Genomic DNA, 25,010 nt, shown 5'->3' on the forward strand with positions numbered 1-25,010 from the left:
ATATATATATATATATATATATATATATATATATATATAGCATGCCCTTAAAACCATGATTAAAATAAGAAGTGTGAACCATTACATTTAAAACTTTCATGAACTGGTAACCTCACTATATTCAGTTATAGGACACTATTTATTTGTTTATTTCATTAAAACCAATGTATTGCGTTGTGTTTCAATCTATGTCACTTTATTGGATACTGTACATCAGTGTATGAGAATATAACCTGTTTGTGACAAGTGTTTGATGGAACCTACTGTGGAGAGCAGTACTGCAAGGATTTGATTAAACTGTCTGGAGATTCTTTGCTCTGATAGCCTACCAAATGGCAGCCTACAGTCGCAATTCCTCTGTTAGAAGTTTTTTTATGGATATGTATCTGTATCTACAGCTGCTAGGGGCAAACATGCCTCTGATAGGAGTGTTTTCACTTGTAAAATAAAAAAGAGGGAGATTAGAATGAACATTTATATGCAAGCTGCATTAGAGTTCCATTAAGTGCATAGAGAATTAGGAGTGGACTTCAATCAAATTGCAAAGAACCCAAAACAAAACTGCAATCCCTTTGCAAAGCAGCACTTGAACTCAACAAACACAAAGTAATTTATTTAACAAAAGCTATTGCATTCAGAGTAGGCTGTGTTTTTTTCTGCTATATTTGCAAAGCAATTATTGCTATGTTCCTAGTGGCAACTCCTGTGTATATGCTGAATTCATTTCAAAGGATTAATGAAACTCTCACACACATGCACAGCCTTGCATACTTTGATTCAAGTAAAAAGAAAGAGCTGAATTGAAGACCCAGCACCTTTGACTGATCCACGATCAACAACGAGGAGAAATGGGATATTGCCCACGCCGGCATCCCACATTGGCCTGCTGCTGTGGCTTATCTTATATTAAAATGTGAAAAAACATTAAGTTCCAAGGTGCTTGTAGGCTTTGCAGCAGTGCTACCCTTGATTTTATAGTCTGCTGTCAGACATGCACAGTAGAACAGTAGAAGCACAAGGGTAGCATGCAAATAAGTCCTTTATCTACCCTATTGATCTGGCTTTCGTTTCCCAAAGCTGTGACACCTTTACACGTGATGTTCCATCTACAGCACTAGTACAATGCAGAAATAGTTCATTTAAAAACTCTACTGTATATTCCATTATTTCCAACCCCTGTTCCTGGTGGCATATCTACATATATATTTTGAATGTCTCCTTTACCTGTCCTGACCCATCCATTTCAGATCTTGAAATAGGTCTCCTACAAAATATCTGATGAAATTAATCAATGTTTGATTAAGAAGGCTTTGATACAGAACGTATACTGTTGTCCTGTGCCCCAATTCAACTACTATACTCTTTTTGAGAAGAAAAAAAGTAGATACTTATGAATGTGTAGCAGAAGAGTAGGCAAGCTTTGGGACACACGACCATAAAAATGCACTCTGTTGCATTTTGTCACTGTAAACTGGCCTGTCAATCATCATGTCACAGTTAACATCCTCATATACACATTACATATTTTATTTAATAAATTGAAAACACTAAAATAATGATTCCTGCCATTTTGGAGAGAAAACAAGTAGCACACTGCTTTGCCAGTCATGGGTCTTTCATACTGAAAGCTCTGCTCATGTTTTTTGCATAATGATACATTTAAAATTGTCCATGTCCTATTCGTATCCTTATAAAAGTTCACAATGTTGTTGCAGATGAAATATAACTCAGATAACATTAAATAAATATTTAGTTAGATATTGATTATTAATAATTCAACCCCTTTGAGGGCGTCTCTACTAAACTTTTGCTCTCATGAATATCCAGCATATTTATAGTTCATTTTATTTGTGTTTGTAGTTCCGAACCGAATCTTTCTCCATAGCGGATTGGGTTGTGGACAATATCAGTCATGCTATGCAAGTGTGCACGGTTCCATCCTGACTGTGATCGTCAAATCTTGCACTCATTAAAAATTCAAAATTTGCCACCTCAAGAAATGTTCTGACAAAGGTTTCACATTTGCTCGCTTTGTCCCTGATTGTCGCATGCCTTGTTTGGGGTGATGTATACATTTGAATTAGGGATGCCACGATGAGGAAATTTTCACAACAGTATTTAAACACCAGGGGGCAGGGCTTTGGGTGCTCCCCCTCAGTAAAAATCGCATTTCGGGCCTCCTCTCCCTTGTCGGGCCCTTGGAATCGTCCTAAAATGCCGCTCCATCTGAAAGCACGTGCTGGAGATTTACTACTAATCACAGAAGCGGCTTTACTGATGAGATGCGCATGAAAATCGCATTCGATTTTTTGCACAGCCCTATCTGTAGCCTACATCAAACCAAATTTTAGTATATGGCCAGAGAGCACTTTAAATGTAACACATAGTCATTTAGAGTACTTTGACTTTTTTGTACTGTGTATATTTATATACAGTATATATTAGGCATGGGCCAGTTACCGGTTTCAAAGTATACCGCGATTTGAAACATTTTCCGTTATACCGTTCCTGCGGTATGCGCTGTTTTTCATGTCTCCTCAAAGACTGAAAGAGTAGAAATCCCTCAGGTTAAGTACAGTATAGAGAGTAACACGATTCCTTCCCCTCCTGTTGGTGCGGGTATGAGGGTAAGTAAATGATGACATTATGATTTTCATTTTTGTGTGGACTTTTCTTATAAATTGCAAACTTACTTCCTGTCATGGGTCTTCTAAAGAAATCCACAATTCCATAGATGCCATACTTTGTGACACCACTGACAAAGTCAGTAAAAAACGTTCCTTTGCCAAAGACTGGCTGTTGCAGCTACTCACAAGTCTGGAAAAAACAAGCAGTCAAAAGAAAGTTATGTGTAGCTGCTGAGAACTGTCAAAGCATCAGCAAAAGGTCAAAAGACCTTGACCAACTTAATGTACATGCCAAGCTGTGTCAGTAATTCTGTGCTGTTAGTTTGCCTGTCCATCACTGTCCTCCAAAGACTCATACTAGGCCTGGGTGATAAAACGGTATTGATATTTATTGACGGTACACCTTCTTCGATAACGATATACAAAATGTCCGATATAGTGCATGATATAGGCACGTGCGATGAGTGACACAGACAGCACACACAAACACGAACACATGCTGAATTGAGTGCTGTGCCTGTCTGTGATGAGGAGATTGTGAATAAAAAAATGAATATTAGTCGAATTTAAAGTAAACATTTGCATTTGAATGTTAGGAGTGCGTCAGGGAGTGTCATCAGTGGAGCACGAGATGTGGTGATAATGATGTAAGTGACGTTGTTGCATTTTAATGTTTTGTTAGTCTAGCCGTAGTCTCGCTTAGCCAGACCTTCAGACTGACGGCTGAAGGTCTGGAATCCTTGGCAGCTTTCATTGGCCAAGGCCAAAGCCATGAGGCCGTTTGACCGACATGTCAAACAATCACAGTTCGTTTCATTCAGCATCACGTTTCGGGGCGTGGAAATGTCACCACAATAACAGACCGGTGTGTAAAACTCTCAGAGGTATTTTAAAGATCCTATGCCGCAAACTTTAAATATTTCACATACTTTTGAAAATCCAGCATTTCGTTGATCATGATAAGCGCTCATTGTCACAGTTGTAAACACAATGGCTTTGGCGTCGTGGCATCTTTGTTTCCAGGCGGAACGTTAAAGAACGCGACACACACGTCTCCCGGAAATCCTGTATAATTCAACCAATCCGATGACAACTTCGAAACTCCTGAAGTGTTCCCGCTTTTGTGTGCCGTATGCATCAGACGTTCAGCCAACGTTCCGTGAGCGTGACGTCTCTGGCTGAGACTAGTCTAGCCCAAGAGATGTGCCGCTGCTGTGTTATGCATTCAAAATATTCGAAAAATATAGAAGCTCAATGCGGAGAAGATCTTGATTAGGTGAAAACCGAAACCAAGCCATTCACACAGATGCATATTCAGCACATTTTTTAGATGGACAAATATGACTGCTGCACTCGCGTCTCACACAAGATGTAGCCATTCAAAGTTAAACTAGTTTAAACTTTTAGAAAACACGTCACAAATTTGTGGAGGTTTATTCCTTTTCACTGCATCTCTTATGTTTTTAAATGCAATCTGCGTGATGGGCGATTCGGCTCTTTGTATTCAGCAATGCATAAATACATGATGCTGTTTTGTTCATAATTGTTTATGCAATTTACAAAATTATATTTGATTTATATTAATTTAATATAATTTAGTTAATTTAGACGTAATGCACAGTTTATTTTTATAGACAGTTATTACCTTGCGTTGACAATTTAAATGTGCTGCATTATTTTGCTCATTTCGCCCTCCTATGGCCTCGGGAGACAAGCCAATGTCACGTATCCGGTCCATGAACTTCCAATTTAATTGACTCTCGCACTACACACTGTTGCACATCACCCCGGACTACATTTCCCATCATGCATTGCACTGATTGCACTCAGCACGAATTGCACACAGCTGTTCACACTGATTGCACCCAGCTGTTCACACTGATTGCACCCAGCTGTTTCATATCACTCCCTCACTATTTAACACTCACTCTGATCCCTTCCCTCTGCCGAGTATTGTCTAGCGATTATCACTCTCCTAGCGATAGCTACTCTACAGAGCCCTAGGTCGTTTGCCCCAGCCCCAGCCCCAGCCCCAGCCTAGTTTTGCCTTGCCTTGCCTTGCCTTGCCTTGCCTTGCCTTTTTTAACATTTGTTTTGAAAAAGGTTATAACAAATGTCAATAATTATCGATACTGAACGATATGAAGCATTATACAGTTGATACATTTTTTTGCTATATCGCCCAGCCCTAACTCTCTCACACACACACACACAGTCTGGTGTGTGCCTGGCTAATTGAAGACCATTAAATACACACGGCCTCAGGAGCATTGCTGGCATGGTGGATATTGAATAATTTAAAAGCAGTTCATCTAAATGGGAAATTCTAAAGGCTGCTGTTCTAATAACATAATCAACAATGCTGTGTTAGTGTCTGCGACAACTACATTGTCTCAAAAATAATTAAAACAGCTGAATTAAAACAAATTCACAGTGATTTAAAATCTCAAAACTCATTTACTAAATGGTGCAGAGTCTGGAATGTTAAGTAGTTTTGTTTGTTTGTTTTCATGAACCAACCTTGCAGCTTAATTTGATCCCAGTAGGTTTTCTGTGAAATGACATTGCAGAAACCTGAATCACTGAGTTGGCAATTCAGTATTATGATATGGCATGCAACGTGAAAGTATCCTAAACAAAACAAAACAAGGCTGAAAGCAAAACATGTATTGTTAGTAATCGTCTAATGGTGTTATACTTTTAGTCATTTTTAATTTGAATTACCTTGACTTTTGAGACTTTTTTTTAGCATTTTTCTTACATGATTTCTGAACATGTATGTTCAAGACACATTTTTACAATATGTGCCTTCATATTTCATGCATCTTTTATGCAAATATTTTTTAAAGTGATTTGTTTTATATTTACACCATGTTGGCAACTTCATATGTCATGCACTTGGAATATAACTTTCTTTAACTAGATGGTTAATAAAGAAAATGTTACTTGAATCATGCTGTCACGAATCCTGCCCATGCACTTCCGTTCATTCACCACTAGAGATCACCCGCTCATTACTATGGACTCTTGCACCACACTAACTGTTGCACTTCACCCCAGACTACATTTCCTATCATCCATTGCACTGATTTCACCAACAGCTTTAACCAATCAAACACACTCTACATAAGCCATGGACTTCCTCTTTCTCACTGCCGAGTATTGTTAGCATTATCGCTGTCTTTGCACAGCTACACTACGGAGCCTGTTCGTTAGCCATTGTTTATTTTCCAAGTCCTAGTCGCAGTCTAGTTTTGCCTTGCCTGTTTTCCGGTCCTTTGATTCTTGCCTGTGTATCTTGGATTACCTGTTTGCCTGACCCTGCCTTGGATACTGTTTGCCCCAGCCTGGACTATTGCTTGTGTTTACAGATTACCCCTTTTGTCAAGCCCTCTGGATTTTGTTCACCGATCGATGACCCATGCCTGCCCTAGGAATACTCTTCGTCTTGCTCTCATTCATGACTGTTTGCTGATTATTGAACCATGCCTGTTTGTGACCACGCCTTTGAATAAAGCTCTGCATTTGGATCCGCACGCTTCCCCTGTTGCTTCCGTAACACATGCTGTAGTTACATTTTTAAGTTGACTAATTAAATGTAAAAAAATCTATAATTTTTTTGCCATATCACCCAGCCCTAATACAGGTGCATCTCAACAAATTAGAATGTCATGGAAAAGTTCATTTATTTCAGTAATTCAACTCAAATTGTGAAATTCGTGTATTAAATAAATTCAGTGCACACAGACTAAAGTAGTTTAAGTCTTTGGTTCTTTTAATTGTGATGACTTTGGCTCACATTTAACAAAAACCCACCAATTCACTATCTCAACAAATTAGAATATGGTGACATGCCAATTAGCTATTTGACTCAAAACACCTGCAAAGGTTTCCTGAGCCTTCAAAATGGTCTCTCAGTTTGGTTCACTAGGCTACACAATCATGGGGAAGACTGCTGATCTGACTATCTGGCTGATTTTGAATACAAGAAAAATCTCTATGAAATCACCCCAAAGCAACACATCTGAGGGTCAGTTAAACTCAAAACCAACCTCAAAACAAACCTGAATTTGTCAGTCTGTTGTGCAGGTAATTATTCTGTCATTTTGGACATCCCTTGTACAAACACAGCACTATTAACAAACTGTAACTCAAGCTGGCATTAGTGCTAAGTCACCATTTTGGCACAGCCGACACCTCTGTCAGACTAGTAGCATGGTAGCGGTGTCCTCTCAAATGCCCCCTGTTACTATTCACACCGACAGGTCCCAGGATCAGGCAGCACACACAGCACTGTCAATTCTGGCATTGCAACTAAAGAGGAGAGAATTGATAACCAGATAACAATAAGACAGGAGCCACACACACTCTAGCCAAACAGGTGCAGGCAGCTGACAACAAATAATGAGCCTGTAGGCAACCTGGGTTCCCTTAAGAACTGATTTGCATGTTGGGAGCTGAAGTGGGTTCCAGGATGGACTGCCTATGTTCTTGAGGCAATATAAAGCACTTCAAACCAGTACCTGCCCCTCCTCTGGCAAAACACATTGACAGCCAGAAGTAGTGTGGAGGATGGAGAATTGTAGTGCCATACCAATGATGGGGTAGGCTTTGTTGGCATACTGATTGATAAATGAACATCAACCATCACCGCTGCTGCCCATTAATCATTTGGAGTACGTCACCCATCATATGTCAGAACATGCATATGCATGACCAGGAGGCCAGGAAATAGAGTTCATGTCTAGAGTTGAAAGAAATGCAGGATTGTATATTTGTTTTATTTCTTTCTCTTTCTCTTTTCTTCATAATTTGTTCTTTTCCAAGAATGGAAAAATAATCAGTGCTATAAACAATTGGGATTATAGGTTCTTTTTTTCATTTCATTTTTCAATCATCACTTCTGAAATGCCTGACACGTCCACCGCTGCTGCCCATTAATCATTTGGAGTACGTCACCCATCATATGTCAGAACAGCATATGCATGACCAGGAGGCCAGGAAATAGAGTTCATGTCTAGAGTTTAAAGAAATGCAGGATTGTATATTTGTTTTATTTCTTTCTCTTTCTCTTTTCTTCATAATTTGTTCTTTTCCAAGAATGGAAAAATAATCAGTGCTATAAACAATTGGGATTATAGGTTCTTTTTTTCATTTCATTTTTCAATCATCACTTCTGAAATGCCTGACACGTAAAGACCTTTGTATGATTTTCTGAACTTATGGCAAAGGGTCTGAGGAAAAACTAAAGATGTGTGCACATAATTTATCCAAAATGTTCATCATACAGTGAAGTTTTAACCCAGCAAAAAAATGCAGAGATGTACTGACAATGACACAATGACAACTTATTTTTGGATAAATAACAAAAGTCCATTCACAGAGAACACCCCATAGCATATCTGTACAGGTGGAGCTGGGGAAGCTGGAGGGTTCCTGAAGCAAACTGCAACTGCTACAGCAAGCACTAGACAATATTTAAATGTTGAACCGCAAGCTTATTGGCTGTTGATGTGAAAATAAACCAATCAGCTGTGCCATGTGAATAATGATGTAATTATATCATATTGAGTTAGAACCTAACAGCCTGCGCCATCTAGAATCTCATGATAACTTTGTATTTTAGATTTTTTTTTTTTTTTTTAGAAAGCAGAAAAGTAGAAGTTAGAAGACATTTGTTATGGTATTCTGGGTGGTTGCTTACTGGTCAAGTCAAAAGAGCCCACCCCTAAGTCTTAATGATATTATGGTCCCTAAATAAGATTCAGTCACTCCATCAAAATCGCTGGGCCTTTTTTTTTTTTTACCAATTTTATCATGTGTCAGGCACTAAATCCAATCATTTAAAAAGAACTCTAGAAAGTGCTTTGATATATCATTTTACAGTATTAAACTTTGGCACTGAAGTTTCACACTTAATGTTAGGGTTTTATTAAAATTAATGCCCATTAGTGTGAGCAATATTAACAGTGATGCCTGCCTCAGCAAGCACCACTAATTATGCAAAAGTATGTGGCAATTCTAGATCACTAGAGCATGCTGTTATGACTGGTCACACATAGATGATGATGATAATGTTCATCATTACAATTGAGACCAGCTGCAAGTGCAATGCCAGCATGCCTAGTGGATGAAACCTGTCCTAATGCATTACTGCTTTGTTCTGAAGATAAAATGCTACACTGCACCACTGCCACCTGTGCTTGTCGCTAAGCACTCTTATCTGGTATGCTCTGTTACCACACATTTGTCACCCCCCCCCCCCCCTCACTATTCAACCAAACACAATTGCTGCTGCTAGTCAACATTGGAAATAATAGTTGACTAGTCAAAATTTTGTCATTTTAATGTTACTTTTTTAAAATAAAATATAGTTGATATCTGGAGTGGATAACAGATTCATTTCTTTTCAAATCAGACCTTGCATGCATGCATTTTCTTCATGTCAATCAGTGCCTGCTCAGTAATTTCTGCTTGGAAGACGAGCAAGGTGTGGGAGTGTATTTACCGGTTTAAAGGGGGAAACATTGTGAAGGAAAGGGAACTGACTTTCTTCAGAATTTTTTTAAACATGTTTTCATGTTATCTCCATATAATACTAAATCCGTGTTTATAAAAGCAATGCTGTTTTGTTTACAGGGGTAACTGCTGTATTTTTGTTTGTTCAAAAGCACCACCTAATGTCAGAGAGAGTGAATTTGCTTTTTCATTCAGCCTGTCTGCCGCTTTTGTTGCCATCAGTGTTGTAAATGTTAACAGTTATATGGAAAATAAGAACAACTCAAATCATAAGGTATCTGGAATTATTTAACTGTTTGATTCATAGATTTATTCCAAATGGATCACATATACACAGTGTTTTTTTTTTTTTCTTTTACTGTCTTCTGAGTGTTTTTCACTTTAGACTAGTTGGTTACAAAATTTCCATTTAAACGACTTAAATTAGTTGTTGCACACATTCCTACTTATTACGCATGAAATACAGCACAGAAGTCGTGGGCACTAATGTCATGGTCTTTTTTTAAAGCGTTTGGGTCACAATCCTCTTTAGCTGTATTTAAAGGTGTAAATTAGGCATGTTACCATCAGAACATATTTCCCAAAAGGGACAAATTGTAGATCTTTTCACAGTCTTTACATATTGTAGATGATGTTTGATATACAGTATTATTATTAAGGATGCCCTTAGATTATATACTAAAATGCAACAAAAATAATGAACTTTTGCTGTTACCAACACACCTCAAGTTCAGTTTTTTCATCTTTTGTTATTTGAAGAAAACAACACTTTATTGTGGTTTGTTGTTGGTCCCCAGACTGAAAAACATAAGAAGTGCCTACTGGAGCTGAACAGTAACAAGGCATCTCCACTGATTGCTGCAGACAAGAAGGGGAGGGAAGGGATCTCAAATTGTGTTTTCGTTGCATTAGTTCAGAATGGCTCACACTTTATCACTCCATCTCTATACATGAGCACCGTTACTAGCTGATGCTAATGCTGTTTACTCTGAGCACAGTCTTCATCAGGATAACGGGGAATAACACTGGGAAATCCGGTCCTTGTTGTGTGCATTTTGCTAGTGTTTAGGAATAATGATTGTCATTCTAGAAGTCCATTCATGCGAACATTATTGTGTTTACACATGCAGCTCTCTTTTTGCATCAAACAAGAGACCATTCTTACAATCTTTATATGTTTATGTGAAATATGAACAAAGAATGCTGGGATAAGGCTCCAGCATTCCTGCAACTCTACATAGATATGTAGGAATGGATGAACACCGAAACAATGTCTTCTTATGCCCTACCAGAAACTAGTGTTGTCACAGTACCAAATTTCAGTAGTCGTTACAAGTACCAGTCAAATTCCACAGTTATCGGTACCAATTCAGTACTATAGCAAAAACTATCCTAACCATTTTTTTTTTGAAAATACAAATATTAAACAAAGAATATTATTTAATTATTAATGCTATTAAGTTAATAATACATTATAAAACATTTGCATATAGACTTTAAATATTGTTTTAATATGGTTATCACTCTCAAAAATTTGCAAAAATGCATTCCAATTATGAATGGGTTATATACAGAAAGCAAGCGAAGAACATTCCGTTCATAATCAATGAAGTTCACCCACAGCGCAAGCTCACCAAGTGAAATCTCCCATTATAATAATAAAAAAAAGCATCTATGGCACATTGAATCTCTTAATTCATATTTATACTTTGTTGGTTACAGAGAAACGATTCCAGAGCTTGCAGAGCTCAAACTGAACAAGCTCTGGTATATTGATTCTGACTTAAATGTTTCTGATTGGGCACTGTGTTCATGCACTCATCAAACATGTTTGTGATTGGCTACAATGCTCAACACCGCAAAAACACTTTGCTAATAGAAACCGCTGACGCTCTTCACAGAGTGCTCACACAAATATGTACAGGAGCATTTGAAAGCAGCTGCCAATCTGAAAATACAAATATTAAACAAAGAATATTATTTAATTATTAATGCTATTAAGTTAATAATACATTATAAAACATTTGCATATAGACTTTAAATATTGTTTTAATATGGTTATCACTCCCAAAAATTTGCAAAAATGCATTCCAATTATGAATGGGTTATATACAGAAAGCAAGCGAAGAACATTCCGTTCATAATCAATGAAGTTCACCCACAGCGCAAGCTCACCAAGTGAAATCTCCCATTATAATAATAAAAAAAAGCATCTATGGCACATTGAATCTCTTAATTCATATTTATACTTTGTTGGTTACAGAGAAACGATTCCAGAGCTTGCAGAGCTCAAACTGAACAAGCTCTGGTATATTGATTCTGACTTAAATGTTTCTGATTGGGCACTGTGTTCATGCACTCATCAAACATGTTTGTGATTGGCTACAATGCTCAACACCGCAAAAACACTTTGCTAATAGAAACCGCTGACGCTCTTCACAGAGTGCTCACACAAATATGTACAGGAGCATTTGAAAGCAGCTGCCAATCAGCGGGCACCGAGCCAACCGGTACTTGGCGTCAGTATTGTTGTGTTTTGGAACTGAATTATCCATACTTCTGAAAGACTACCAGAAATAGTGTCTTACCTAGTATAATAAAGCACAACACTCATTTAACATTAATGTCTCTCAACATTGATAATCTTCTCTTATGGCGTATCATTAGGTACACCTCAAAACTTAATAAAACCTTTGCATCATACATCATGTCGAGGTTTCAAGCAATGGTTCCTGAGAGCATAGAGTGCTCTGGCAAGGAACCATTAGCCAAAAAAATTAATTAAAAAAATCACATGCACATTTGCTCATTAAAATGAATTATGGCACACCATTAAAGTACTGCAACATTTTAAATGATCAGGGGAAACTGATAATTTCAGATTGTGAAGTGACTTCATGCCTTGACTTTATATACACAAAAGGATTAGATATTAGATGGCAACTATACTTGTTAGATATGAACAGACTCTCGCTTTCTATTTAGCTGATTAAACAAGCCTGATTAAACAAAACTGACCTACTATTTTGAAAATTTTTGAGAAAGTTTAGAAGTTCAAATACCAAATATCAAATATTTCAAAATATGATGTGAAACTGTAGAAGAAACATAGCAAACTGTTTCTGCCATAATACAAAAGTACTCTGCAATATCTCTGCAGTACAATCTGTAACATCACTGTTGTAACATCAACACCACTTGTTTGCTTGCAGTTCTTACAACTGAACCGTTCTAGTTGACAGAATGTCCAGATTCTTCGCTCTTACTAACCCATTTAAACAAGCACTTACACACACACATACACACACACACACACACACACATATTTCTTCCAGGGTACAAAGACAGTTTAATAAATTGAGATGGCAAAAAGTGCAAAAGCAATTTCGCTGTAAAGAGGAAAGAACAACATTTCCAAAGTTCTCCAGAGTGCAGCGCTTTAATTTTGAAACAAACCCAAACTTGTATAGTATCAAGATAAATTTACACCCATCTGAACATGTCTGCATGAAACAACCGATCAACCCTGCTGCATCAGCACTGGTTCATGTGTCGCATGCAAGGGATGATAGGCGGACGGATTGAGGATGAATGGGGTTTTAAGCCTTCTCGCCTCAAATGTCAAAAAGTACATTTATGATACACTCACTGCAGTAAAGCTCTCTCCAAGGAACGAAGGCGAGAGATATCAGTGCTCAGGCAAGGCCGGTGGAACACAAAAGAGGTTTCAATAAGATGGATAATGAAAAGCCTTCCATCTATGTGACAACTGTGAATGAAGTGATGGCTTGAAGGTAACGCTGCTGAAACATCTAGGTAGGTAATGAGGTAAAGAAGAGACATCCACAGAACTGGAAGTGGAACCTAAGGTTTACCTTCCAGTATGTCTTTAAATATGAAGAGTTAATTTGCAAAAACCGATAACTCCATTTTTATTTTTAATCAGAAATCACGTTTTTTTTATTGCGCATTCCAAGTAATATCAACCAAACTGCAGTTGGGTTGTTTTAATTAAGTAATAATAACTTAAACAAATACAGGTAATTTACTAAATTAAAAGTTAATTGAAAGTATGTTTTTTTTACATATTAAAAGTTTGTTTTATAGCTAAAGCAGTTATCTACAACAGTCGTTTTTGGCAAAAGCAGACAACTCCACATCTGATACTTTAGAATTTAAAAAAACACTTGTTTAATCTTTGTAATCTCCTCAGATGACAATGTAGATGCCTGACAAATCTTGTTGTTGTTGTGATCATAAACTGTATGGATGTGATTACACGCAATACATTGAGTTTTTCCCTCACCATTTGAAAGTATGTTTTTTTTACATATTAAAAGTTTGTTTTATAGCTAAAGCAAGTTATCTACAACAGTCGTTTTTGGCAAAAGCAGACAACTCCACATCTGATACTTTAGAATTTAAAAAAACACTTATTTAATCTTTGTAATCTCCTCAGATGACAATGTAGATGCCTGACAAATCTTGTTGTTGTTGTGATCATAAACTGTATGGATGTGATTACACGCAATACATTGAGTTTTTCCCTCACCATTGTAACGCGCTGCTTTTGCAAGGTTCTGTGAAAACGTTTCAGCTTTTAATTTCCTTTTTCGCCCTAAAGAAGATATCACAGGTTCAAGAAGTTCGTCGAAATTATCTAACTGAACATACCAATTTGCTTTCTTACGTCACTAGCTTTAATTATGCAACTTCGCTGGCTAACAAATGCATTAATGTGACCAGCTGCATATAAACTAATGCAAATAAATGGTAACAATCGTGACATTAAACATTTGGGTCGGACTTGTGTGTGTTTTGGTCACATTGTTTTAACCGCTTGAGGTACTAATTTTCATGTCCTCTCAGCCTTGAAAGCAAATTGCTGATATTTTTCTACTAATTCAACATCTACTCAACAAATTAATAATGTAGTAATGATATGAAAACAGGCACCGTTTTGTTGTCTGTTTTAAATCTGCTTCTGAATTGTCCCGCTCTGTGCAGCGCACAGCCTCACGTGTCAAAACAAACATCACGAGGTGTCAGTGATTTCCACTCTCGTACTGTATAGACCTTCTCAGCCACTCTAGTAACAGACGCAACCCGGAAAAATATTGTCATGGATTTTTGCCGATAGCCAATACTTCCAGCAATCAAATTATCAGTAGGTCAATCTCTAAACTGCACATCTTGTCTTATTTATGTATGCATGGCATACTGTCAAAGAACAACTCTTTGCAATACATAATTTCATGTTGCTTTTTAATTAAGCAATACACAACTAGTGAAATGCAATTTCATGGAAAGGTCTTTAGTATGCTGACAGTGTAATATGCTTGTTAAGACTGTCCTCTCTAAGAGGGTTTAAAAAAAACATCTGGAGACTTCTGCATGCTTTTGTTCTTTTGTGTCCCATCTAGCTGTTGGACACGATCCTAAACCAGCATTATTATACAGAGTTACTTTAAGGGTGACTAGATTTTCAGACAACCCATTTACAAGCTCAGGGATAATCAGAGTCCTCAGGGTCAAATTCATATGTCACAAGGTCACCAATGATCCACTGCCACAGTTTGGATTTATTGAGAATTAGAATTTTGCTGCTTTGTCTGCATAGCAATTAAACATATAATGATGCATATAATGAATACCATTTTAACAAAGTAAAAGATCTACACTGCAGGCTTGTCGATTAGAATAATGTGTAAAGGGCCATTCATATAGGGCATGTTCTTGCATTCCTTTCACTTTTTAAGCACTGCTTTTAGTCTATGAATGCATGCCTAGATGGGTGTTTGTGAGTAGTGTGGAGCATTTGACTGTTTTCTGCTTAGCAAACCATGCTTATTATGTATTTTTAAGATGCAGCATTTGCTCAGACCAATCAGATGAGGTTCTGGGGGTAACATACGCCTCTCATGTGTGTATTGGGAGGCAATGTGCTAATAAACACACCTTCTTTTTAATGATGTTGGTTAAATACCGAACACATTCTGTGTGAACCTGAATGTGGACAGTTTTTTATTGATTATAATCAGGGTGTTTTGTTGGTGTGCAGTTGTGCAAGTATTTAAGTAAATCTACTAGAATTGGGACTGTAGTTGTACATACATATGATTTACATGTTTAAAGTAATTTATTTTCAAGATTATTAACAATAATGTTAATGAATTAATTCACATTTTAAAACCAAACAATAACTAAGTAACACAAAGTCATTTTATCACACTGCATTCTTTAAAACTGGCCCCAGGCTACACAATTTCAGTATCCCTGGTCTAGTTGATTTTGAAAACATGTAGTTTAGCACATTCCTAGTCAGTTTGGAGCATGGCTGTCTCTTCCTAGATTATCAAGACTTGAGTGTTCCCTCTCGTAAATCCTCCTGGAGGAGGAACATTTTGTGGAATCTGTAAGGTGTAACTGCCACTGAGGAAGAAAGACACTCTTAATGTTCTGCCTCACAGATGACTGTCACCTAAATGGTAAACAAAACGCAAGATGCCTTTGCTCTGGTGGGACTCCTGACTTATCAATACCATCAGTCAAGTGCCATATGCATCGCTGTGCATTATCTCTCCCACCAAAGCACTTTGGCCTGCCAGATGTGACAGGTTTCAAGCTCTCTGCCCTCACTTGCATGCACTAAACACTAAACATATCTTACAGTTTAGTGATATCATGTCATCTTCAGATGCCACAATTTGATAACCTGCTGCCCTCCCATTGACCAACCACATTTGATGCCTCAGGTTTGATCAATAGCAAATGCAATCTGAAACTCTATCCATCATACTGATTAATGCCAAATGAAATCATAATACCATTACCGTTATCTGCCTCACCACCAATCCCAACTGACTCTACATGAAATAATGAGTGGGGAAATGATTAATAGGGAAGAAAGGAAAAGTAAAAAGTTGACTGGGCTCAGGCAGGCAGGAGAAAATGAGTATGGTGCAGTCAACCCATACTTAAGGAGGCTAGTGCAGCCACAGGATCAGACGATTATTTTTTTACCTAAAATTAATTCCGTCCTTATCTTTAACTTTGCAAGTCTTCTGTTTTTCCTTTTGTCTCTTAAACTTCCAAGTTCAGCTGTCAATAAAAATGTAACAAAGTAAAAAAGGACTTGCTTAATAAGAGCATGTTGCCCTCAAACTGGTCTTATCAAACACAGTTTATCGATATTTATTTGAGGCGGTTTTGGCCAAGATTCAAATTAAGTCAAAATACCCTCGAAGCTTCTTATATAATGAACAATATACATAAAATTAACATGAAATGCATGCTATAATGTGTGACAACTACCTTTAGAAGATGAAAAGTGTTGGCCACTGAAGTGAAAATCCTATGTACTGGCAGGGAACAAATTACCATATTTTATTTATTTTGGAAATTAAAGAATCTAAAATAACTGAACTAATGAATTTGCCTTCTTATCATCAAAAGTCTTCACAGGTGAATTACACTGGATTTCTTGCACATATATAAGATATTTGCATGTGAAGTGATCTTTATGAATTTTACGAATGCATTACATAGATGCAAATAAGATTTTCATTGGCTTCAGGTGCATAAGCTGAATCAGTGAGTCATGAGTGCTCTAGGCTAACTCTTATTCTCTTTTCACATATCTCTGTCTACTCACTGCTTGTACTAGTGAGTGACAAGCTCTTGACTGACCCCGGTAGAGTCTTCTTGCCATTAAAAAGGCTCACATAGTTTACCTACTGTCAGAATTGATTAACCCCAGCTCAACGTTCCTTTCTGGTTATGTGGCTGAAGGGACAGTAATTTAAGCTGAAACTGACATCTCTAACACAATCACATCAAAGTAAACCTATCTATTTTACCGTATGCTAACACTTTGGGTTATGATTTGTTTTGTTTGTCAAAGGATAAGGATAAATCTTGTGTTTACGAAATGTGTAATAATAAAGAAACAACTGCACCGGCAAGTTTTACAAGTAACTTGTACCATTCTCCCAAATTGAGCGGTATGGGCAGACAAAAAAATTATAATAATATGGCCATTCTGACCTATGCTAGCATTTCAGTCAGACACAACCAGGCCAGGACTGACATAAGATAACCAGATACATACATGTGTCGGTCTAGCTGGCACGTTCTCCTGTGTTTTCCTCCTGCATGCTGACCACATGCAAATTTCCGTGGGGATTGTCAAATAATCCTACTTCAGAGGTGTAAAAACTGCTGAGTCATCTAGGAATACCAAATACTTAGGATTTGGAGAGCTCAGACACATTTTTCAGTGTTAGAAAAAAGGCAGTGCTTTTCTTCAGCCATCCCAGTTTGACGTGTAAATCTGGATTTTTCACTTCTTTCCAGCATAGCCGCCCACTAAAAAAAGAGGCTCTGAGCTCCAAGCACTTGAAAGATTGAAGTAATGGTAAAAAGTCTGTTTAGAGACAGTCACAGTTAAGAAGTCGTCTTGTTATATGCCCCGCTCTGCCTATGTGATACTGAACACAAGGTGTAAAGGGTAGGGCAAGGTTAATAGCAAAACCCTGCAACTCCACGGTAGATGAGTCATGGCTCATTTAGATTAAAACAGGTGGACAAATATCAGAGTCAAAGAGGGTCTAAAATTATAAAATAACATTATCTGCCTCCAACCTTATGAATAAATAAATATATAAATGAATTCCATTTTAATATGAAAATTTCTGTTGCCTGAAAAAGGACAAGTACTTTTGATATCTTGGGGATAGAAGCCAGTTTTAAAAGTTAGGAATAATGGAGGGTTTTGACAAACAACAGCACAAACTAATAATTCCCCCCAGTAGCTTTAATTACTTTGGCACCATTCCTTTAAAGTGAATTGCTAATGTACAGCATTAATCTTTCCTTGAAGTTAGTAGAACCAAAGCTAGAGAGAGAAAGAGTGAGAGAGAGCAGATATAAATTCTTGCCCACTGCTCTCAGTTTTGCAGAAGTGCTGAAAGTGGGTTTATTTTCTTGCTTTGAGCACTGCATTTGGAGCTATAATTGTAACTCTGGCCTGAGCAGAGCTCACAAGCTAGCTGAAAATGGCTCCCTTGAGGGAGGAGTCTTCTGGAGCTCACAGACCTTCAGCTTTCAGCACTTAACCTGCCATGTTTCATATCTACCACTGCCCTCATTACCATGGCCTTGCCAAGATATCTGGGCTATGGTCTTCACATATTTAATGTGGTTTTCAAACTGTTCTAGGCCATTTCACAGCTGTATGCTTTGTCTCTCAAGGGTTGGGATATACACCACAAGCAATTCTATATGAGTTAATGTATCTTACTGTTCAACTATTTATATAAAAAAGTTTAAACATAGTTTCTGTTTTTCTAAAGGCATAGTTCACTCAAAAAATTTTAAATGATGTGAATTTCGACACAGCAGACTCCAAAACAATAAAAATACAGTGAGCATTATTTAAAATAATCACATTTTGTTGCTTTACAGCCTGAAATTGAGATGGACACAGTTATAAATAAATAAGTAAATCAATAAACAAAATCAGTTGGAAAAAATAAAGAGATGGAAAAAAGATCACCCCCCAACTAAAAGTGACTCTCAATCAGGTGTAGCTCATCACTTTCTCAATGGCACACAAAGCCATTTGACTTTCAACTGTGATCAGCTGTAGTCATTTTGATTAGCTCAGCATGAAAAGAGCTTTCCTGGAACATTTCAGGCTACTGAAACAAACAATCAACTGTGGACACCCATCAAAAGATCTCCGGGATAAAGTTGTGGACAAGCACGAGTCAAGTGATTTCAAAGGCTTTATCAATGCCTAAAAGTGAAGTCCATTAAGAAGTGGAAGGTATTTGGTACAAGACAGACCCCCCCTGGATCAGGACGTCGCTCCAAACTGGAAGAAAGAGCCAGGAGGAAGCTGGTCAGAGAGGCCACCAAAAGGCCTACAGCAACTCTGAAGCAGTTACAGGAATTTATGACAAAGAGTGGTCATTGTGTGCATGTGACAACAATATCACACATTCTCCACAAATGTGGCTTGTATAGGAGGATTACAGAAAGGCCACATCCAGTCACGACTGAGCTTTGCCAAAACACACCTTTAAGAATCTGAGGCAGATGAGACTAAAATTTTGTTATTTGGCCTCGATACCAAATGATATGTCTGGTGGAAATCCAGTACAGCTCACCATCCAAATAACAGCATTCCTCCAGTAAAGCATGGAGTAAAGCATCGGTAACATCCTGTTATGGGGTGTTTCTCTGCAGCAGGGACTGAAGCACTTGTCAGGATAGAAAGAAAAATGGATGTGGAAAAATATCATAAAATTCTTGAGGAAAATCTGCTGCCCTCTGCCAGAAAGTTGTGAATGGGGGAAAAAGGTTTACCTTCCAAGATGACAATGACCCAAAGCACACAGCAGAACTGAGCACACAGTGGTTGGAAGAGGAAAAAGGTGAATGTCCTTGCATGGCCTAGCCAGAGTCCAGACTTAAACCTCATTGAAAATCTTTGGAACGACTTGAAAACTGCAGTCCACAAATGGTCACCATCAAAAATTTAACTGCACTTGAGCAGTTCTGCAAAGAAGACTGGGCAAATATTGCAAAGTCTAGATGTGCAAAGTTAGTAGAGACAAATCCCAGCAGACTAAAGGCTGTAATTAAATCAGAAGGTGGTTCAACAAAATACTGACACAAGGGGGTGATCCTTTTTCCAACTCAGTGTTTTTTTCCCCCTGATATGTTGGTGTTATATATTTCACTTGGATGATATAAGTTGCACTGAGTAAATACAGCTGGTTAAAACAAAAACTGTGTCTGTCTTCATTTCAGGCTGCAAAGCAACAAAATGTGATTGCTTTAAAGAGGGGTGATTCTTTTCTCTGCCCACTGTGTAAATAAATAAAAGCGTGAGAGTGTGTTATACCGGCTCCCCATAGTAAACTACCACAGTGCTACTGCAACAAGCATTTCCACAGATATAGCCTGCTGGAGATAAGCATGTCTCTTCAGAAAACAGATGCACAAACTGTCACAAATGAAACATTTATGTGGCCAGGTGTAAAGTTCAATAATGAAGTGGTCATTTGTCTAAATAAGAGCCAACGATAAAAGCAGAGCTGCTTCCATAAGACACAGGATTGAAAATGAACCAAAAGAGCCACTCTTTCTCTTACGGACATGATGTGTCTCTCTTGCTTAATTTCACTCTCTTTCTTGATCATTTTGTTATCAATTATTTTATAATTCTGTATCAAAATGTATTGAATCATGACGAATGTATTGCCAATGTTTATCGTGAGGTAGTTACCCAGCTCTAGTTCCAAACCTATATTGCTTTCTTTCTTCTGTAAAACACAGATGTTTCACAAAATCATGCTGCTCTAATCCATGTGAATGGGAACAAGGCCTTTTGAGCTCTCAAAATGACCTTTAATTATCAATAAAGTAGATATTTGCTATATTCAACATCCTTCAACTTTGTGAAGAAAAAAATGAAATGTAAATCTTTTTTTTTCAGTGAACATCGTCCTCTCCAAATCCTCCACCAAACTCTTATGTAATGCACATTCACTGAAAATGACACTGTATGGGGGACCTAAGCTTGAATTTCTCCAGTCTCTGTCACTTCTACACGTATCAAATTAAAGCCAAAAGACCCATAAAAAAAATAAATAAATCTCACTTTCGTCAAACATGGCATGTCATAAACATGTTGAACATCACTGGTGCTAACATGTCTAATGACCATTCACAATGAAACTCATTTGGACTTGCAAGTGTGAATGAGGTTTAAACACTGCAAAGAGTAATAATTTTACATTTTCATTTTGTTCCTCACAAACACCTATGATATGGCATCAGGCTATTTAGAATATGCTGCTTGGTTCACAGCAAAAAATAAATAAAAAATGGAACAACATCCATCAATCTGCATTCCAAACCGTTTGACCTGTGTAGGGTTGAAAGTTGAGAACGACATAGTGACAAAATAATGACAGATCATTTATTTATTTATTTAATGTTATTATTATTATTTATTTACGTGGTGGTGGGGGGGGGGGGGAAAAGGGGGGGGGGTAAATATTCCTTGAACGTTTTTATAAGCACGGTGTAAATGCAGAACCTACAGTAGCTACATAAAAAAAAGTATATTCATACATACCCAAGGCGCTTATTTGCGCACTAACCCCCACCCTCTCTCTCTCTCTTGCTCTCTTTTAATAAACAGTCACACGTCTTCCGCCTATTTGAAAGCAAGCTCACTAGCATTACAAACCGGTTGCATAAGCGCATTACTGTTGTGCTCATAAACAAAGTAACTCCATGAAGACCATAATAGGCTATACATTGACTAAAATTAATTGTCACGATATGAAAACCAGCAGACGGAACAAACTACCGCAAACGCACGCGCAACCCAAGTGTAATCTCTAACACACTGGGATCTGATCGATCGAATTTCCAAGGATAAGCTGTATTTTTTTTTAAACACTGAATTTATTCATAGGAATATTACAATATTTCAGAATATTTTAGTTCCGAGTATGACGACAATAGCACATTCCTACCCAGATAACACGGTGTACATTTTGTACGGAAATAATCTTGAAGTATGTAGTAAGTTTTCATTCAAGATTATACGTTATTACAAGAGTAATCAATTTTCTTTCACATTTTCCTTTAGTATAATAGACGACTATAAAACGTACAACTCACAGTTACACGGTTACTTTTACCTCAGTAAAACAAAAGCGTATGTCGCATCATCAGTATATTCAACAGTGTGAATAAAATAGCTACCGATCGACAGCGTGACTGAAAATTGATCTTAATGAATGGGAAAATGGAATATCTGTAAAAAATATTGAAGTGATATCCTCTCAAAGTAACAGTCGTCAGTCTTGGCCGTGATAAGCTCTCACTCCTGGTCAGGTTCACCTCAGTGTGTCTGTAGTCAGCTGTGGCGAGAAGAGACCTGTTAAACCTTAAAACAAATGAAGTGTTCCTCTCAAAAACACACTTACTCGTGAATAAAACACTGCGGGATTTTACAAAGACATGTCTTTAACGTCGTTTCCCTGTCTTCAAATCTATATGACACGCATTTTACGCATCATTCAGTCATTATAATATGAAATGTACCTCACCAGAGATAAATCCTTTTTTCTTCCGACGGACTTCAGACACTTTCTGAGCTCTGGCAGCTGATTCCCTCCTCTGTCTCTCCACTTATTTTCCAGTAAATTATTTCATGTCCAATGGGTGAATTTTGAAGTATTTGCCTCAGATGCTGAAATGCGGGTAGTGGAGGAGCGCTAGTAACGTTGGAAAGCCTGCCCTCCTCAAACGAACCTTCCCGCCCCCTCCTTCCCTCACTAGCAGATTGGTGCTGGATGGCGACAAATTTCCCGCTCGGAGGAGGTTTAAATACATCGCTGATCGTTTCGAATAGGGATGGGCAATACCACTAACTTTGTTTTCGATACGATGCCGATACTTTCAAAGGCCAGTATCTTCGATATTGATACCGATACCCCCAAACTGAACTTTTAAATTATTAAATTTATTAAAATTATTAAAAGTAAAATAGGTAATGATACCCACTTAATTATATTTGAAATGCATTTAAACATTCAATATGCGTTAATTGTAATTAATTATATTTTATTTTTGTTTACACGTGGTTAAAATATGTTTACTGTAGTGGTAACCATGGAAATTGTTCCTTTTCATAAGGGACTGCCAGTGACAGGCTGTTGCACCCATAAAATGCAATCTTTTTATTCTGACGGTGTATGATTTATATTGACATTACAGAATAGAACATGATCAATATGAATTACATAAATGTAAGTGCACAACTATAGATTACAATTTCAGTTTGTTTCTTGTGAAATAATTCAAACATATCATGTATTTCTGTCCTCTGGTGAAAAAAAGAAAAAAAGAGAAAAATTCTGGGCTGCATTTCCCAAAAGGATCAATGGTTTCTTATGATACATTTGGGAAAAGCTGGCCTGTTTGAATATAGTGTCAGCAGTGAGTGAACGCTTTCTGTGATCGATTTGTTATGTTTTGCAGCATTTGCGTGTGTTCCGATAAGCAGGAAAACAGTTCTATCCTACACAGTTTCCTTGTTAAATTAACAAAATCGCTAGTTTAAAAAAAAAAAAAAAACCTTAGTATCAATATTTTTTTATTTGAGTATACTCACATCAGTATCAATATATCGATGCTTCATTATCGATACAGCCATCCCTAGTCTTGAAGCAGTTAGATGAAGGATATGGTGACCCTTTGGCAGAGCATAACCAATTGAAGTAACAGTTCACAACCAATATTGTGTTATTATTTCACAACTCTTCATGTTGTTCCAAAACCTGAGAACCCAGGTTATTTTCATGCAGCTCTTTTCCATTAACATATCCTTGTCCAAATCACACACAGACACACACACACAAATGGCAAAAGTGCAAAGTGTATGTGAAATAGTACACTACAATATTGTTGGCCTCAACGCTGAGGGGGATGAACTAAAGCCACAATAAGTGAATTAATAAATATTATTTCATAAGTTCTTTAAGCAAGCGCAACAGCATTTAGTTATTCACTATTTATCTATTTTACACAGATTATTAATCCAGACAGTGTATATGAATAAAACTGTGCTGCTGTTTTAGGCCTATAATCTAGTTTAGAAATGGTTTGTATCATGGAGCACGGTCCTCCTCACCTCGCTATTATGGACTTGTAAAACTAATCTTGGGTGGTCATAAAAATACCAGAAGTTGTTTTTTTTTAAATAGTTAGTTGGTGAGTTAAAATTATAATTTATTATTATTATTATTATTTTTTATTTCCTATGCTGTGAAAAAGCTCAGGCTATAGGTCACTTGCAGCATGAGTCATTCTCCCTCCCTCTGTGAAACTGCACCTGTTAAAAAACATGAAGACATATTGTGATTTTGTTCCTCATATATTCACTTTGGTGGCTTAATGTGAATATTTAACATATGCATCACCACATGGAGTCTAAAAAAAACCTGAGCCATCAGTTGTGGCATAATGTTTTCTCAAGGACACAGTTTTATTTGGATCACTCATGTCATTTACTGTACATCAATCAGGGTCAGATAATGATTCGTAGAATTTGATTTAGACCAGTGAAGGGCAAACCTGGCCCTTCCAGGCCACTTTCCTGCAGAGATTTGATCCAACCCTGATAAAACTCACCTGCCTGTAGCTTTCTAGTTGTCTTGAAGACAATGACTAGCTGGTTCAGGTGTGTTTGATTAGAGTTGGAGCTAAACTCTGAAGGAAAGTGACCTGGATGGGCCAAGTTTGCCCACCCCTGATTTAGACAATATGTTATATTGAAATTATCAGCCAACTGGAAAATAAGTATATTTTCTTGCCGAAGCCAATTTTTATTCAAGTGTTAATGTTGGAGCCTTGATGCCAGGCTCTCAGGGAAAAAAGAAAAACAGTGAGGCTTAAATAAAAACTATTTGTGCTACAAATCAATGTGTTTATGATTACGATAATACATTATTATGATAACAAATAGCAGTATATATATCATATAATACCATATACACTGTAAAGTAGTACAGTTGACTGTAATTATAGATGTAGCTACAGAAATTAATTGCATATGTAATTAATTACAGGCAGCTTTTTGAAAAAATAAGTACAATGTAAAAACATGTATGTACACCATAAGTGCATTGTAGGAAATTATTAGTTTAAATGTAAGTACTGTACATAGACATTAAAAACAATATAAAGGTGGGTCCAGATTATTACCTTCAAGAACCATAGTCCATACATTTTACTAAAAACCTTGTAGAAGGGCCCTTCGTGAACATGTTATAT

General features: G+C 37.3%; 1 protein-coding gene across 1 annotated transcript in view; it reads right to left on the minus strand.

Annotated features, from left to right (window-relative positions):
* Nucleotides 1–22,420, minus strand: part of LOC107571377 (gamma-aminobutyric acid receptor subunit alpha-3-like) — a 123,435-nt gene extending 101,015 nt beyond the window's left edge. Inside the window, exon 1 of the mRNA XM_016257696.1 lies at nt 22,283–22,420. The gene's annotated coding sequence lies outside the window, so the exon portion shown is untranslated. The remainder of the gene's footprint in view (nt 1–22,282) is intronic.
* Nucleotides 22,421–25,010: the final 2,590 nt, after the last annotated feature.

Source organism: Sinocyclocheilus grahami, unplaced genomic scaffold (assembly GCF_001515645.1).
Source record: "Sinocyclocheilus grahami isolate Dianchi unplaced genomic scaffold, SAMN03320097.WGS_v1.1 scaffold1588.1, whole genome shotgun sequence".
Classification (NCBI taxonomy): Eukaryota; Metazoa; Chordata; class Actinopteri; order Cypriniformes; family Cyprinidae; genus Sinocyclocheilus; species Sinocyclocheilus grahami.